This window comes from Bombina bombina, chromosome 1, assembly GCF_027579735.1.
Source record: "Bombina bombina isolate aBomBom1 chromosome 1, aBomBom1.pri, whole genome shotgun sequence".
NCBI lineage: Eukaryota > Metazoa > Chordata > Amphibia > Anura > Bombinatoridae > Bombina > Bombina bombina.
This window is the reverse complement of record NC_069499.1, coordinates 910838568-910858498: the sequence shown is the minus strand read 5'-3', so window position 1 is coordinate 910858498 and position 19931 is coordinate 910838568.

Genomic DNA, 19931 nt, shown 5'->3' with positions numbered 1-19931 from the left:
CATTGGATTAAAGATCTGTTTGTGGATGGATACACACTAATTAAAGGGAACAATAGATAACATGCAATTCTAAGATTTGGTTACTGTTATTAGATATATATAGAGAGTTATTGCACTATAAGACCTATAAAGCAGTTTGGATCAGGATTATAGAAATAAATATTAACCACTATTGTTGTTGCTCCCAGTGTCCATATGATAAGCGTTGACACATTTTCAGTACCTGAACTTGTTGGAACTGTGTACTTTGACCATAACATTATAAGATTAAAGTAAGCAAGGCAGAAGACTGACAGCTATGTAAGTAGCTATAGGCCAGTATCTCCCATGCAAATGTTAGCCATATAGGCAAGACTCTCACATACAGATTAGGCAAATAAAAAATTAATCTAGGAGAGACTCAACTGTATACAGGTGAAACTTGAAAAATTAGAATATCGTGCAAAAGTTCATTTATTTCACTAATGCAACTTAAAAGGTGAAACTAATATATGAGATAGACTCATTACATGCAAAGCAAGATTGTTCAAGCCGTGATTTGTCATAATTGTGATGATTATGGCTTACAGCTCATGAAAACCCCAAATCCACAATCTCAAAAAATTAGAATATTACATGCAATCAATAAAACAAGGATTGTACATAGAACAATATGGGAGCTCTGAAAAGTATAAGCATGCATACTATATGTACTCAATACTTGGTTTGGACCCCTTTTGCAGCAATTACTGCCTCAATGCGGGGTGGCATGGAAGCTATCAGCCTGTGGCACTGCTGAGGTGTTATGGAAGACCAGGATGCTTCAATAGCAGCCTTAAGCTCTTCTGCATTGTTCGGTCTCATGTCTCTCATCTTTCTCTTGGCAATGCCCCATAGATTCTCTATGGGGTTCAGGTCAGACGAGTTTGCTGGCCAATCAAGCACAGTAATCCCACGGTCAATGAACCAGGTTTTGGTGCTTTTGGCAAATGAAGTCAGCATCCCCATAGAGCTCATCTGTGGAAGGAAGCATGAAGTGCTCCAAAATCTCCTGGTAGACGGCTGCATTGACCCTGGACTTAATGAAACACAGTGGACCAACACCAGCAGATGACACGGCTCCCAAAAATCAACACAGACTGTGGAAACTTCACACTGGACTTTAAGCATCTTGCAGTGTGTGCCTCTCGATTCTTCCTCCATACTCTGGGTCCTTGGTTTCCAAATGAGATGCAAAATTTGCTCTCATCAGAAAAGAGGACTTTGGACCACTGAGCAACAGACCAGGTCTGTTTTTCTTTAGCCCAGGTAATGCTTCTGATGTTGTTTGTTGTTCAGGAGTGGCTTGACAAGAGGAATACGACATTTAAAGCCCATGTCCAGGATCCATCTGTGTGTGGTGGCTCTTGATGCACTGACTTCAGCCTCAGTCCACTTCTTGTGAAAGTCCCCAACACTTTTGAATGGCCTTTTCTTGACAATCCCCTCCAGGCTGCGGTCATCCCTGCTGCGTGTGCACCTTTTTATTCCACACTTTTCCCTTCCACATAACTTTCTGTTAATGTGCTTTGATACAGCACTTTGGGAACATCCAACTTCTTTTGCAATTACCTTTTGAGGCTTTCCCTCCTTATGGAGGGTGTCAATGATGGTTTTCTGCACAACTGTCAGGTCAGCAATCTTTCCCATGATTGTGATTCCTACTGAAGCAGACTGAGAGACCATTTAAAGGCTCGGGAACCCTTTGCAGGTGTTATGGCTTAATTAGATGATTAGAGTGGGACACTTTGAGCCTAGAATATTGCACCTTTTCACAATGTTCTAATTTTCTGAGATTGTGGATTTGGGGTTTTCATGAGCTGTAAGCCATAATCATCACAATTATGACAAATCAGAGCTTGAACTATCTTGCTTTGCATGTAATGAGTCTATCTCATATATTAGTTTCACCTTTTAAGCTGCATTAGTGAAATAAATGAACTTTTGCACGATATTCAAATTTTTCGAGTTTCAATGGTGCCTAAAAATGATTTTTCATAAAAATGGCATAGGTAATGAAAGAGTTGAGCATGTTTAATGTTTTCAGTGAGTGCCCCAATGTTTAAAACTACCCAATAAACAATCTCAAAGCTCCCAGTTAGTTTTTTTAAAAAAGCTGATGTTTTAATTAAATTAAATTACAGCAATGACTGGCAACAGAATGTCTCTGACCTCCTGCGGCTGGAGAGATATCACTATATGCTTACAGATAAACTAGATGTTCACGATACATTACTCCACATGTGGAATGCTGGAATATAGGTAGATACTAAGGGGGGGTGCGGGTGCAGGGTTGTCTCTCCTCCCCCCCCTCCTCTTTTGTATGCTCTGGGCCCCCCGGAGCGTGTCCTAAGTGACCTGTGGCTGACTCCTTCTTTACTCCCCCCCCCCCCTCGAACTGCTTTTCTCCTGATGGACTGTTGTGTGGGGTTCCGCCCTTGGCCCGCTATGTTAACCTATAGTAATATTGGAAACTGCATAACTCTTTTGAATGTCGCTTTAATGCTGTTTTGGTTATTAAAATCATAAATTATCAGATTTAGAAGTTTGTGAAGTGGAAGGAAAAAATGGAAAATGTTGGAGCCTGTTTTCTTATTATAAGCCTACATCCAGGTAAATAACATCGGGTTCAAACCCAGGACATTTTCTATACAACCTCTTCCTATGTCTGGATTTATTCCTTGTTTTGTATTACCTTGAACTCAATGTAAGGGTGGTTGTTGTAAACCCTAATTTGGCACCTGCGGTGCATGAATCTTTGTACCTGTTTGTTTTCAAATAAAGCTCCTTATAAAAAAAAAAAAAAAAAAAAAAAAAAATTAAATTACAGATCCATAGACATGTATGCAACAATTTTAAATACAGCCAAAAAGTATATCAATTTTAATCTCACTAATGGAAGGATTGAATAAAAACAGTATTTCTGAAATTGGTCTAAATATTCAGAAGGCATTAACCATAAATAATTATATCAAGTATACAGGCAACAGCCCAAAATTTGTAAAGCTAACAATGTACATAATCAGAGCTGTAATATATGGGACCCATCTCAATGAATCTGAATGTCATGAAATTTCATATTTATGTTTTTTTTTGCTCAAACCCATTCCATGTAATGAAATATCCCTATGATAACAACTTTATCCTACACCGATCTGCATCATCTGCTCCGCTCTGCCACTTTCTACACTGGCTATGTATACACTCCAGAAAACATTTATTTAGAAGTATTAAAACTAACTTACAAAGCACTCAACAGGCTCACTTCTAAATATATTTCCTCTCTCATCTCCAAATACTTCCCGATCGGCCTCTTTAATCAATTTCCACTACACTATTCTTTCTACTTCCCTCTCACACCTCCAAGACGTTCTGCTCCTGTCCTCTGGAACTCTCTACCCTGCTCCATAAAATGGTCTCCAACCTTGTATATCTTCAGACTATCTTTGAAAACACACCTATTAAGAGAAGCTTACCATCTCTCCTCTGTTTTTCAATATACCCAAAATAAACTGTGAACTACGTTGACACACTGCTGCAACTACAATGCACATGACAAGTTACCCCAAACCGTATGTCTCTGCACCCTAAACCTGTAGACTGTAAGCTCTCTGGAGCAGTGCCCTCTTCCTCCTGTATTAGATTTGTTTAGTCTGTTATGTTTTTGTATCTTTAAATTATGATGATAATAATAATAATAATAATAATAATAATAATAATACTTTTTAAATGCATTAGTGTATAAAAAACTCCCCTTGCATTGGAAAAATGTAACATTTGTATGCAGTGTTCCCTCTAAGAACACATATTGTAAGAGGCCCAGCAGTGAAACAGTTAATTTAGGGAACCACACCCTGCACATTTTTTTTTCCGTGATTCAGATAGAGCATGCAATTTTAAGCAACTTTCTAATCTACTCCTATTATCAATTTTTCTTCATTCTCTTGCTATCTTTATTTGAAAATGAAGGCATCTAAGCTAAGGAGACAGACAATTTTTAGTTCAGACACTAGACAGCACTTGTTTTTTGGTCGGTGAATTTATCCACCAATCAGCAAGAACAACCCAGGTTGTTCACCAAAAATGGCCCGGCATCTAAACTCACATTCTTACTTTTCAAATAAAGATACCAAGGTGACTCTGGGCAGCTCCTTGAATGGACGCAATATCAGTTGCTCTGTGTGAGACATTAATATTTTGCCTTCTATTGATGTTTCTTAGGATCTCCCATCTACCTCTCCCTGATGATTAGGCTCTGCTTACAAAGAGGAATCAAATGATACCACAACATTGGGACTACCACACTTAATAACTGATCTGGAGAGTTGAGGCCTAAGGCAGACACTTCAGTGAGAGGCTCTCAACACCCCCCCCCCCCGGTACCTTGTAAGCCGGGTATGCAGTGCGTAGACACTGAAAACATCGATAACATCATTTATGTCTATTATCTACCTTACTGGTACAACTAGTTAAAGAAGAGAGAGAGAAGCAAGGCATTTTCTAGCTACACACGCACCTACTAACAAAAATAAAACATGGTGCCCTGTGACGCTATGTTAATTGAGGCTGTGTCCCGCTTGTTAGCTAAACACCATGAGAAGATATTGCAGACCTGGTCTGCTGAAGTGGATAGCCTGCGAGCGCAAGCAAAGTGCAGTGGACGTCGACATATGGATCTGGGGGATCTCCCAGGGAAGTCTAACAAAGATCCCAGTAACCGAGTGCACCTCCCGAACCCATCTGATTTCTTGCCACAGATTTGGGCCCCTGATGGGACAGCACAGAACTGCAATCCGAGCGTACCGGATAATAACGCTGTGGATGTGGCTGATTTAGCGGCTTACTCACCAGGACTGTGAGCATCCACGATAGACTCACACATGAAGGAGCCGATTGCGGGGAGACCCGCGAGTAATGCCAGAATAGAAGTGCATGACGTTACCCCCACCTTACAGCCTGCTTACCATACTCGAAATGCGGGAGATAAGCGGAGGTCGATTCGTGAGCTCTTGCCAGACCCGCTGTCAACAGACGCCCCTCTGGGGCCCTTAGCGGTGTCCATTTTTGCAGGCCGCACTCACCGCATCCAAGGGCTTATGAACAGCGGTACATCTATTGCGCACGGACACTGCAGTGTTATTTGTAAGGCGCATATGCTGCTTGATTCTCCTCTACCTGGATCGCGGCTCTTGGCTTCTGAGACCGAGGAGAAAAGTATGAAGAGAGGTTCCCAACAAGTTTCTCTTACACTGGAAAAGTGGGTGAAGTTTCTTGTAGACCCCATTTGTGGGAACTCTCTCCAAAAATCCGGTATTGGTTGAGGGCGATTTGTAAAGCGGACAGACCTTCAGGCTCTACCAGGTTAACTTACTGTAACTACGCAGCTGCATAAGTCTAAACACCCTTGTATTCCATATATGATACAGACTTTGCTAGAAATTCTTATCCCTCTCCGTAATGTTACTACCTTTTTATTATAGGGGTATAAATATGTGGCAGACATTATTTGGTTTGGTTCCTTTGCTTTTCAGGGTCTTATTGGCAGGCTAGTGGGGAGACTGTTGCCTGCACTTTGTTCAACACGCTTTTATGTGGCTATGCTGCCTATTCTTTTCAGCTTGGTTGTTTTGGGAGGAATGGGAGGATATTGTGGAGGTTCCTGGCAGTTTGCAGCATAGCTAGAACTTTGGATGCACGCCACTATGTACTACACATGAGTCATGTTCTCTCAGATAAAAATCTAAAATGCTGCCTGGTCTAATATTTACATTACTTTTTGTCTAGCCCATATAGATGTACTATTGTATATTTAAAATGTCTGGCACTAATTTGTTATACTAGTTTGATGACTCAAAAATATATTCAAACATATTCTGTTTGTGATATAACTATAACCAATAGATGGCGCCAGCAACCTAGAAAATAAAGCAGGATAAAGGTATTCAAACTCCAGGATGTTGAAAAGACTGATACTTCTCCCTTAAGATCTGATATGATACTATTTTTTCACTACCCTTTTGAAGTCTCTTAGCCAGTAAGGCGTGAGACACATATCTATACTGCATTGTATATAAGTTTATATCTGTATGGGATTAGGTTTATCTATAATCCTGGGTCCCTCCTCATCTCTATTAGCTGGGGCAATTATAGAACTTTACTATGTTGGCTTCTCCTTTCTCAAATTTTCACTGTGTTATTATATTGTAAGCTAGTTTAATGTTTATATTAGAGCAGTTCCCATTTTGTTGTTATGACTCCCCCACTTGATACTTTGGTGGATAATGGATATTACTCTATATATCCCAAGTCCCAATATAACAGAAATGTTTTTTGGGTGGTTTGTTAAAGGCCATTGTATAATTTTTGGGCTAAGCTCTTTATTACAATTTTTTTTTAAATTCTAGGGGATGTTTCAAGAGTTAGTAAAGTTAAAGCTTAGTTACATAAGGGAAAATAAAAAATAAAAAAAATGAGGTATGTTAGATCAAACTCAAAAATCACTCCCCTTTTAGTAGTTGACCCCCTATATCTTGACTCAGCACTACAGCAAAAAATGCCCTCACATATCTTCATGGGGATTATAAGATGTCTATAGAAAGCTCTCTCTTGCCCTCACATATCTTCATGAGGATTATAAGATGTCTATAGAAAGCTCTCTCTTCTTTCTATTATAGACGGATATAGTACATACTACATTAGAACTAATTGAAAACTCCAACTCTATCACTTGGTTTCCAAAAGTGGCCCATTTTGTTATTTTATTTCTCTCCCCTAACAATTCCCTACTTTGATTTCAATTCTTTTCCTTGAGGTCCAAGAGAGGCCTCTATCTTCCATAGAGGGAAATAATTGTGTCTGACTTTATAGCTTAGCTTCAGGGGATAATCCTTAACTGAAAACCTGAGGTTAACCTTTATTTGTATAACTGGGCAATTGACTGTATGTTTATTGTATCACTCAATGTGTATATTATATTGTGCTTCTCCTCTGTTTTTTATAACTGTTATGTTGCTCGCCTGTACCATCTTTTTATATAACCTCAATAAAATAAAATTTATAAAAAAAAAAAATAAAGATACCAAGAGAATGTAGAACATTTGATAATAGGAGTAAATTAGAAAGTTGCTTCAAATTGCCTGCTCTATCTGAATCACAAAAGAAAAATATTGGGTTCAGTGTCCCCTTAACTGTTTCACTGCTGATCTGCTTACAAAATGTGACCTTAGAGGGAACATTGCTTATATAAGACCAAATCAGAAAACACTTTCTAAAAGCTTTTCAAAAGCATTTTACATTTTTAATTTTCAAGGTCTTGGACATATTCAAAATACATTTCTTCTTTTGAGAGAAAAAAAAAATCACCTTTTTTAGTAGCTCTTTTCGTGTTTATGACCTTGGATATGCTTAAAAATGGCTTCATAGAATCGTAATATTTAATTCTGAAATCACGCATGATATGATTATTATTATTATTATTATTATCATATAAGGTAATAATGAAACATGCTATTAAAATAGTTTACACATTTCTTAAAAAGCCTATACAAATCTAAAAAAATTCAAAGGGCAGCAACAAAAAGATAAAATAGCAGTGCATTAAATAACTTAAAAGAATTTGCCAGTTTGATTATAAATATTTATCATAACATTCAACATTATGTCTTAATTGCACATCCTGCAGTTATAAATGTGATCAATACAATGTGGTTGTAGAATGTAGTCTTTATTTAGAAAAAAAAGTCATCACATCCTAAATGCACATAATGCTGAAGAAATACAGAACTTGTTTTATACAGTCTTAAGATATGACTAAACTTTTACACAATACATTTTCTTTAGACAAAATTGTCAAGTACGTCTTTTTTAAGAAGTTTACACGGACATCATGCAAAACACATCAAGAAAAATCAATACCCACAAAGATCTCAAGAGGCGCACAAGAAAAAAACTACACTTAGAGGAAATAAAGAAATTGTATATTATACAAATGATTTACAGCTTGAAAGGGTGGCAAAAATGACATAAGGCTCATTCTCATTCTCTGTCCTAGATACCTAGAAATATTACAAGTGATGTCTCAGTGCGTGACAATCCCTTTGAGTGCAGCCGCACAAATCTTGCAGTGGACAGCATGAATACATACATATTCAAGCAATGCTCCTTCAGGAATCATTAGTACTTATATATCATCCAGTTACAAATCATTCACAGGCTGTACCTGCTGAGCTATACTGATAGAAAGAAAAATGCATATTTAAAAATACAGCCATTAATTTTTGTATTTATAACTTTTTTCTCTCCGACCGTTTAAAATCTAAAATCAATTAGATTTTGTTTCTGGGAATAAGCACCATCCTCTGGTAAACTGTCATATAGGGAATCTATGTCACTTAAAAGTGCACTTGTTATTTCATTAATAAAAATGTCTTTCTTATGTCAAAGGATCCAAATGTGTTTGCTTCTCAACTACAGTCCTCAAATACCCCTAAAGGCCAGATTTTCATTGGACCAGAAGTATAAATGCCCCCCCATTCCATTATATTAGAGTATGTCATGACACCCTGTATGACCATTGCCATTCAAGTTAGTTAAAGGGACAGTCTAGTGAAAATTAAACTTTCATGATTCAGATAGGGCAGACAATTTTTTAACAACTTTCAAATTTACTTTTATCATCAAATTTGCTTTGCTTTCTTGGTATTCTTTGTGGAAAGTTAAACCTAGGAAGGGTTCATATGCTAATTTCAAAGCCATTGAAGTCTGCCTCTTATCACATTTTGACAGTCTTTGACAGTTATACAGTGTTAGTTCATGTGTGTCATATTAGATAACATTGTGCTCCCTCCCGTGGAGTTAAATAAGAATCTGCACTGATTGGCTAAAATGCATGTCTGTCAAAAGAACTGAGATAAGGGGGCAGTCTGCAAAGGCTTATAAACAAGGTAATCACAGAGGTAAAAAGTGTATTAATATAACAGCGTTGGTTATGCAAAATTGGTGAATGAGTAATAAAGGGATTATCTATCTTTTTAAACAATAAAAATGATTGAGTAGACTGTCCCTTTACGTTAGTTAAGTCTATTTATTGTAAATGTATTGTTATTGGTGGTTCCTCTCACTTTTGATCCAACAACTTGTTCACTTCCCATTTAAAGAGACATGAAACTTAATTTTTTCCTATCATGATTCAGATAGAGAATACAATTTTAAAAAAACCTTCCAATTTACTTCTATTTTTAAAATTTGCTTTGTTCTCTTCTTGTTCTTTGTTTAAGAAATATCTAGATTGGTAGTGTGCACATATCTGGAAAACTACATGACAGGAAATGGTGCTGACATCTAGTGCTCTTGCTAATATATAACATTGTTGAAAAACTGCTCCTATTTAGTACTAAAGACACGTGAACACATCTGAACTTACATTCCTGCTTTTTAACAAAGGATAACAAGAAAACAAAGAACATTGAAAAGCTGATTAAAATTGTAACCTCTATCTGAATAATGAAAAAAAAATAGGGTTTTATGTCCCTTTAAGCAGGAACCCCCTCATGACATCATCAGCGCTATAGCTTTGATGTTAAAGAAGACATTAAAGCCCATATTACAAGTGGCATTCTAATGATATTGTAGGATGCAAAAAGCAGTATTGCTGGACCGCGCTTACATTAGCGCACAACTTGATATTATTAGCCCATGGTACATCACATTTACCAGAGATCATTCAAGCGCACCCATTACTTTCAATGGATAACGCTACTACGCTAAATAGCACTGATATTACAATTTGAAAATTATGGGTCGCACCTACACAAAAGCCAAAATAGCTCTTGAAACTTGAATTAAAATGTAAACGTTAAAAAAAAAGTTTCACAAAACACATCAAAAATATTTTAAAATAAATGAATGATTACACTTATATATACACTTTTTAATTAAACAATATAATTTTAATATTGATAAAAAACATTTTAACCCCTTAACATCCACTGACGTACTGGGTACGATGGTGGTCATTAACAAGTGCACTTATCAAGCTTGTTTATAACTCAGTTCTTGCCAATGTCGGCAAGACCACTCCATGGGGTAAATTTATGAAACCCCGGGTGAACATGATTCGCTATAGCGAATCATGTCTTTCTCCCGCATCGCTAAATGCCGACAGCATATGCTGTCGGCATTTTACATTGCACAAGCAGGGGGTGTCAATCATTCTGATCATATCTGATTGGGACCGTTGCTTCTTAACTTATGACCGCTGCTTCTAAACTTTAGTTTCCGTATCGCCAGAAACTTCGGGCTGATTAAGCAGCACCTGGAAGTGAGACATGCAGTATTAGCAAAGTTCCGCTGCTTCCATCAAAGCTGTGCTAGGAAACACCTTAACGACCACACACCGCAAGGTGTTTGACTGGAAAGGGCTCCAATGTAAATATGTGTATATGTATACATGTTTATATAAATTTATACATGTGAATTTATGTTTGTAGGAGTAAATATGTATATGCAGACATATATACAGTAGATAAACATACATACATATATATATATATATATATATATATATATATGTATATACACACATATATTTACATATTTTTGCATATTTATATACACACACACATATAAATATATATATATATATATATATATATATATATATATATATATATATATATATATATATATACATGAAAAAAGTATTATGTTCTGCGCCATTTTCTTATGAACAATAATAATATAATTGCAGGGATTGGAACTCCCCTATGTCTAAACACTTACTTTAAAATACCTCAATCGATATGAGGTAGGTAATCACCCATAAGAAAAGAATCCTTATAGGCATCTGCAGCTCCGTTGTCCTGATTCGTTAGACTGGCAACCTGAAGCTGTATTCACAAAGTGCTGTATATTGAGGCAGCATAAACGATCCTCACTGGAACAGTTGTTGGCTCATAATATGTGAAAGGCGACAAAAGCAAAAACAAGGGTCCCAGAATAGTGAAGTATGTCTTTTATTAATATCCCCACATAACAGGACCCCCAAAGTCAGCCCACTCACACATAAAAACCTCAATCGATATGAGGTAAGTAAAAGCACATAAACAACAACAGTGACAAAGGATCATGTAAACTGGCCTCAGTAACCCAGAATGTATCCGCACAGCGTCCCTGACGCGTTTCAAAGTCTCCTTCTTCCTCAGAGGGATAGAAGTAATCGTATCTTTCTGTTTATATATATATATATATATATATATATATATATATATATATATATATATACACACACATACCTTTTGAGCACTTCCCAGTCAAATACCTTGCAATATTCAATGTTATCACTTTTAATATATTTAATGTGTTTAACCTTTTCACTACCAGGGATTTTAGAGTAAAACTTGCTCAAAGTACCAGATAATTTTTAGAATTTTTACTATCACTCCATTTAAACAGAAATAAAGCCTTTGATTTACCTATGAAACCTATAAACATTTTTTGGGGCATAAAAAGAGTTTAGGCAATCAGAAGGCCACTAATTGCACCTGAGCACCACATTTCTGAAAGGCTTTTTAGACATGTTATGGCAAAGGGTGCAGGGCCCATTTGGAATGACATAATGGCTCAAATTCTCAAAATTCTGATTTTGGCATATTTTATGTGACCAGTTTGCAGTGAGATGTGTACCAAATGCAAACATATAAAAAAAATCATTAACTTTATCACAAACTGTGTTTCTCACTGAAATTATTTACATATAACTTGTGCAGTCATAAGACAAATACTTGCAAAAGCTTCTCTAGGATCCTCTATGTTCAGAATTAGCAGACATGTAAGGGTGCATTATTGCTTTTGGCAATCAGAAGGCCACTAATTCCACCTGCACACCAAGCTTGTGAATAGCAAATTTATAGCAAAGGGTTCAGGGCTTATTTGGAATTACATAATAGCTCAAATTCTCAAAATGTATCCCCCAAACTATATATATTTATAAAGAACACAACCCAAAGTACTGATCTAGGCCCATGTTGGCATATTTCATGTGACCAGTTTGCAGTCAAATGTGTGCCAAATGTGATCATATAAAATAAAATCATTAACTTTTTCACAACTTTCTCACTGAAATTATTTGTACTTAAATTGTGCAGCCAGAAGCCAAATGCTGGTAAAACATTCTCTGAGATCCCCTTTGTTTATAAATAGTCTTGCAAGGTATGCTTGTCATTGGTTTTGGTAATTAAAAGGCTGCTAATTACAGCTGTGAATCGCAACTCTGAAAAGGGATTTTTAGATATGTTCAGGCCCCCAGGCCCATATATCAAGCTCCGTACGGAGCTTGAAGGGCCGTGTTTCAGACTCGCCAGAAACACAACTTATGAAGCAGCGGTCTAAAGGCCATAACCCTGTCCGCCTGCTCTGAGCAGGCGGACAGGAATCGCCGGAAATCAACCCGATCGAATACGATCGAGTTGATTGACACCTCCCTGCTGGCGGCCGATTGGCCGCGAGTCAGCAGGGGGCGGCATTGCACCAGCAGCTCTTGTGAGCTGCTGGTGCAATGTTTAATGCGGAGGGCGTATTGCTCTCCGCATTTAGCGAGGTCTTGCGGACCTGATAAATTGGGGCCAAAGAGTTAATGGTTTATTTGTTATTGCATAACTGACCAAATAAACTGTATATGTTTTGAGAATAGACAGATGATCTAGAATGATCTAGGCATATTTTGGTATATTTCAAGCTAACAGCTGGCAGTCAGATAAATGCCAAATGCAATAATTTAGAAGAAAAAAAAAAGATTATTTACACAAAACATGTACAGTGAAAATTCTAATTATTTTAAAATATTTTTTAGGGTCCCTTTGTTCCAAAATAGCAGCTATGCATGGGTTTTGGTAATTAGAAGGCTGCTAAATCACAGTTCTAAAAAGGGATTTTAGATATGTTATGACAATGGGTCCAGGGCCCATTTGGTTTAACAATTCTAAAAGGGGATTTTTACGTATCATAAAAGATCACAAATTGCAGCTGTGCATCACGGTTCTGAAAGGGGATTTTTATAAATGTTTGGAAAAAGGGTCATAGAAGGCCGCTAATTGCAACTGATAAACACAGTTCTTAAAGGGACAGTCAACACCAGAATTTTTGTTGTTTAAAAAGAAAGATAATCTCTTTATTACCCATTCCCCAGTTTTGCATAACCAACACAGTTATAATAATACACGTTTTACCTCTGTAATTATCTTGTATCTAAGATTCTGCTGACTGCCCCCTTATTTCAGTTCTTTTGACAGACATGCAGTTTAGCCAATCAGTGCTCACTCCTAGGTCACTTTACGTGCTTGAGCTCAATGTTATCTATATGAAACACGTGAACTAATGCTCTCTAGTGGTCAAAATGTATTCAGATTAGAGGCAGTCTTCAAGGTCTAAGAAATTAGCATATGAACCTCCTAGGTTTAGCTTTCAACTAAGAATACCAAGAGAACAAAGAAAATTGGTGATAAAAGTAAATTGGGAAGTTGTTAAAAATTCTATGCCCTATTTAAATCATGAAAGTTTTTTTTGGACTTGACTGTCCCTTTAAAGGGGATTGGGGAAAGGGTTATCTCTTTTTTGCTATTTCTTAATTGCCTGTATTAGATTATATGACTTTCATGCGCCAAGTTTTTCGTATTTATGGCAAGCATAATCATATATTTAAAAAAAAACAAAAAAACAACAACACACAGATTTTGGGATTGGCAGTTTATATACAGTATATCCAGCATTTTTAATAGTGTTTTTCAACTGTATGATACATTTCAAAGCCATTTTTTTAAACATAAACTTTGCAGCATTTTTGGGAACAGGTCTTTGTTGTAAAGGGGATGTAAATGTCTGCCAGTTAGTCTTGCAATGTTCTCACACTGAAGAATTTGGAGCATTTCACTATTTTCAAATAAAAGAAACACAATCACATTTATTTGGTAATTTTGGGAAAAAGAGCTTTTTTACCAGATGCAGAGCAATATGAATTTAAAAGTGCCATCAATATAGACAGCAAGCTTTTTATACCAGATTTAGTTTTTTCTTGTAGCAAGATAAGGTTTAATTATCTGGTCAGAGAGGTCTACTCCACCCATGTATTTGTTGTAGTCTACAATGCAAACTGTTTTTTGCAGTTCTCTCCTTTCACCTCTGGAAGTAACTGCCTTGGTTCTCTCATTGTGTATAGTTGTTAGCCTATAAACGTCTTTTATGTCGATAAATGTAACTAATAGGAGTTCTTCAATCCGTAGCATTGCTGCTTCTCCTGCCATTTGCTTCTTGGAGACTAATTGCTGTAGGAAACCTTTATGATTTTTTTCAAATTGTTCCACAGGCTATCAAGGCAAAATAAGTTCTTTAAAAGGGGGATACTAGTATAACAATTATCAACATAAAGATGGTACCCATATCATAGCAAGGAATGAAAGAGGTCCCAGACAATTTTCAGTGAATTTGATACAATATATTTACCATTTGTTTCCTGATATGACAGTAAGGAAATTTATGTTATTTTAAAGGGACACTATACCCAAACATTTTCTTTCATGATTGAGGTAGAGAATATAATTTTAAACAACATTCCAATTTACTTATATTACCTAATTTGCTTCATTCTTAAAATATACTTTAATGAAGAAATAGAGATGCACACGGTGAACCAATCAGAGGAGGCATCTATGTGCAGCTACAAATCAACAGCTACTAAGCATATCTAGATATGCTTTTCAGCAAAAAATATCAAGAGAATGAAGCAAAATAGAGAATAGAAGTAAATTAGAAAGTTATTTATAATTGTATGCTCTGTCTAAATCATGAAAGAAAAATTTTGGGTTTCATGTCCCTTTAACACTGTCATTTTTGAAGATACACCAGAGGTGTGGTTGGTTATGTACCTAACATAACATTGCCCCAATACAATAGAGCTCGGTAAAAGCTCATAACAAAATGAGTAATGTAAAACTGAAATCTTCAGGCGGTTCATTTTAATAGGATTACACTATTGTTTCCCTCTGTTTTTCTTTCTGAGGTCTATTATGTGAGAGATTTAGAGCTCCTGTGCTATCCCACATCCAGATGTTAGCATGCCCTAGACTTCTGCTGGAGCACTTATATAATTCTTTCAGCTTGTAATATGAGCACAAAAATAAAAGCACTGTTATTTTAACATGAGCAGAGTTTGCACACAATAGTGCTCATATTGTTGTGCTCTACTTGTAATCCAACCCAATGTGTCACAAACCTTTGAAGTGTGCTTATACTAAGAGAATTACACATTGAGCAGTTTGGGATTTTTTAAAAAAAAAAATCTCCCAGACACCATCAATTTGTTGGGTTTGGCACCACAGGTTATTCTGAGATCATTGTCTGAACACTAAAAAAAGAATGCATTTAGTTGGAAATTATTTATTTAAAATGCATTATGCATGCTTTTGTGTTAAGTATATGCTTGATAAAGCTCAATGTTTAATTATATAGACTTGGAAACTCAAATACATGCCAAGGTTATATACTGAACAGCTACTTAACCCTTTCTATGCTAGACAAGGCTCTTGAGCAATTGATAGTAACAACCTAGTTATATAGTTTTTGGCAACATATTTAGGGGCCGATTTATGAAGGGCCGAATGGCCCCTGATGCCCCTGTTTCCGCACGAGCCTTCAGGCTAGCTGGAAACAGCAGTTATGAAGCAGCGGTCTTAAGATCCCTGCTCCTTAACTGGTCCGCCTGCTCTGAGGCTGCAGACATCAATCCGCCTGATCTCATACAAATGGGCTGATTGACACCCCCTGCTAGCGGCCGATTGGCCGCGAATCTGGAGGGGGCGGCATTGCCCATGCAGTTCACAAGAACCGCTTGTGCAATGATAATCCGCTGATCGGATCATGTCGGAAAGACAGATGACAAATCGGCCCCTTAGACTTCCTTAATTAGTAAATTAATTATCACTGAAGGTTTTACCTCATACCAAATAAGCAATAAATAATTCCAGTTCTTGTTTATGTGTGTGTGTGTAACCAAGGACATGCTGTCATAAATCACTGCGTATGCATGAATTTCCTGCAGTTAAGCATTTATATTATCTTTATAATTATTAGTAGAATCTGTTCCTGACTTTAACATGTAATGAGATGTTTTTCCCATTAAAGGTGCATAAACATCTTGAGATTGTAATATAAAATGTTTGATTATGTGTAATAGAAGAACTTTGAAATATACTTTCATTAGTTATTGTGCCAATTTTGCTGCAATTTAAAGGGACATTAAACAACAAGGGCTAGATTATGAGTAGAGCGATATTTAATGCTCCCGCTCAAGCACTAACTCTGCTCTAAGAAAGCTTTTTGCGTGCGTTGGGCAAGACACGCATTACAAGTTGAAAGTAAACTGGTTTTGCTCGCTAACCCCATGTGCGTAAAAAGTCGAACTTAGAATATTGTGCCCAAACACGTATTCCCCCAAAGAAGTCAACGGGTCGATGTAGCAAAAAAAAAAAAAACACCCTACTCGCGCAAACATGATCTCATGTTCTCAAGTGTGCTAGCCTGACATAAAAATATGAATATTTCACATTCCAATGTTCTTCACATAGAAAAATATGTTCTATTTTTCAAAAATACATATTTATATATACATATATGATGTTTTTTGCACAAATATATATATATACATACATATGATATATATAGGTATATTTCTGGCGAGCCCAGTGACTTAACACAAGCTTCACATGTTTGCATGTTTTATGGAACAGTTTATTTTCACCATGCAGATGGGTTCACAAATACAAAAACTAAGGCAAAATGTTGGTAGATCTACTAGATGAAAAATATTTAAAGTTGAAGGGAGAGATATAAATATTCACCTTTAGTATTAATGGTGTCATGAAATCCATAAAACTCTTTAACATATAATTATGAAAGCTTGCAATTTATCACGGACAATTTCTTGATAATACAGCAAATGTGGGAAATATTTGCAGCAGTCATAATAAAAGAGGTTTATAGTACAATGTTTGCTGCATCTGTAGTAGAGTATACAAACACTATAGCTCGGTCATTTAGATAATTATGATCACAGTATCTGGAAGGGTCATGGAAATATCTAATAATCAGCTTGGAGTGCTATTTGCTGAGCATAGAAAATACTAACTGTAGCTATCCAGTCCTCTCAAAGACTTGCTTGATATTCTGAAAACTATAAATGAAAATCCCCTTTTGAACCATAGAAGAAGAAAAAATATATCTAATGGAATCTAATCCATTTTAATTTTGCACAGAAAAGAACATAGTAATTGTAGAGGTATATCAGAGCAATGTCAAGGGTAATATTCAGACATCTAACACAGAATGAGAACAGACATATGTAAATAATTCTGTCTGAAAGAATATGATATTATGGATAGAGAATAAAATGTAGACAAAACTTTTTTTTTTTTTTTTACAATTATTCTTTGAGTTTCAACTCAAAATGTAGGGTTACGAGTCCACCTGTTCTGTTGATCACTCTATGTAAAGATGGCTCACAGCTTACAGTGACTCAAGGGCAGGACCCTCTACCCTTATGATTTATGTAAATGTTTTCTGGTTATTGTACTCCATAACTGTATACTTGTGATATATATATATTCTATTACTGTACTCCATAATTGTATAACTAATGTTACACTGCTGCAAAATATGTTGACACTTTATAAATAAACAATAATAAAAATTATAATAATAATAAAAACTGTTCTTAAGGTTATGAGGCCCATTTATCAAACTCTGTATGGAGCTTGTGGGCCCGTGATTCTAAAGACCGCTGCTCCATAACCCTGTCCGCCTGCTCAGGCGGACAGGAATCACCACAATTCAACCCGATCAAGTACGATCGGGTTGATTGACACTTCCGATTGTCCGCGAGTCTGCAGGGGGTAGCATTGCATCAGTAGCTCTTGTGAGCTGCTGGTGCAATGCTGAATACGGAAAGCGTATTGCTCTCTGCATTCAGCGAGGTCTTGCGGACCTGATCCGTACTGTCAGATCAGATTGGCAAGACCTTTGATACATAGGCCTCTATGTGTATATCTTAGAGGATATTTAAGAAAAAAAATGAAAGATTATTTTGTTAGATTATGTACAGATGTTAAAATAATGCTTGAGTTTTGTTCCTTTGAAATGTTGTTGGGTTTTAAAATGTAACAAATAGTTTGAAACACACCTGGCAGAGAATTAAAAGCAAAAATAAATAAATAAATAATACATAAATATTAGTATTTGTCTACTAGTTCCATATTGGCTCTTGGTGACAGCATGGGATGCCACCCAAAGTAGGGACTCTCTAAAAGGGAAGGTAACAAGGATGGACAACTGTAAAAAACAGAAACAGAGGCGCCACATGTGTAGATCAATGGATACCCAAACACAAATCTGGACAAGATACAGGGTACTCACAAGCGTGAAGGCACTCTCGAAGGTAACAAGGTAACAAGGATAAAGGTCTTGAGTCACAATGATCAAGGGTCTGTTCAACCAATACTAAGATACAAAGTGGATCAGGGTAGAGCCATGGTGGTTACTTGAGTTTCAGTGTAAGCGACCAGGACTTACCATCACTGCTGCTTCCTGCCTCCAATGCCTAGTGCCCCATCCAAGATTTTGAAGAGTGAGAAGTCAGAAACTGCATAGAACCTGGCACTGCTTTTCCTGGGGGTTAGGTGGGTCTAGCAAAATACTTGTTTTATGGAAGTAGCAGCTACCCTGGTCCTCATTAGCATAATAGACAAAGTCTGTGCACAGATCACAGTTTTAATGAACTTCTTCAAGCATTAAATTCAGCCACATTTTACAAAAAAGAGAAAATAGTCACCTGCATACTATACCCACCCTTACATGATAAAAAGCCATTTGCGTTCTATATATTGGCCAAAGCATGTAAGCTCATCTGCCAGTGTCAGGTTACACCCCACAGGTGGGTCCTATTCTAATATATTTCTACTAGTACTAAAGCCCGTGTACACGGGCCATTTTTTGCAGTACAGCGGTCCCACCCCTTGCACTCTCCCCCCTCTCTTTTGCTCTCTCTTCCTCCCTCTCTTTTGCTTTCTCTCCCCCCTCTCCTTTGCTCTCTCTCTCCCCTCTTTTGCTCTCTCTCTCCCCTCTTTGGCTCTCTCCCTCCTTTCTTTTGCTCTCCTCCCCCCCTCTTTGGCTCTCCCCCCCCCCTCTATGGCTCTCTCCCCCCCTCCTCTTTGGCTCTCTCCCCTCTTTTGCTCTCTCTCCTCTTTGGCTTTCTCTCTCCCCCCTCTTTGGCTCTCCTCCCCCTTTGGCTCCCTCCCCCCTTCTCTTTGGCTCTCCCCCCCCTTCTCTTTGGCTCTCCCCCCCTTCTCTTTGTCTCCCCCCCTTCTCTTTGGCTCTCCCCCCCCCTTCTCTTTGGCTCTCCCCCCCTTCTCTTTGTCTCCCCCCCTTCTCTTTGGCTCTCCCCCCCTTCTCTTTGGCTCTCCCCCCCTTCTCTTTGGCTCCCCCCCTTCTCTTTGGCTCTCCCCCCTTCTCTTTGGCTCTCCCCCCTTCTCTTTGGCTCCCCCCCTTCTCTTTGGCTCTCCCCCCCTTCTCTTTGGCTCCCCCCCTTCTCTTTGGCTCTCCCCCCCTTCTCTTTGGCTCCCGCCCCTTCTCTTTGGCTCCCCCCTTCTCTTTGGCTTTCCCCCCTTCTCTTTGGCTCTCCCCCCTTCTCTTTGGCTCTCCCCCCCTTCTCTTTGGCTCCCCCCTCTTCTCTTTGGCTCCCCCCCTTCTCTTTGGCTCCCCCCCTTCTCTTTGACTCCCCCCCTTCTCTTTGGCTCCCCCCCTTCTCTTTGGCTCCCCCCCTTCTCTTTGGCTCCCCCCCTTCCCTTTGGCTCCCCCCCCTTCTCTTTGGCTCC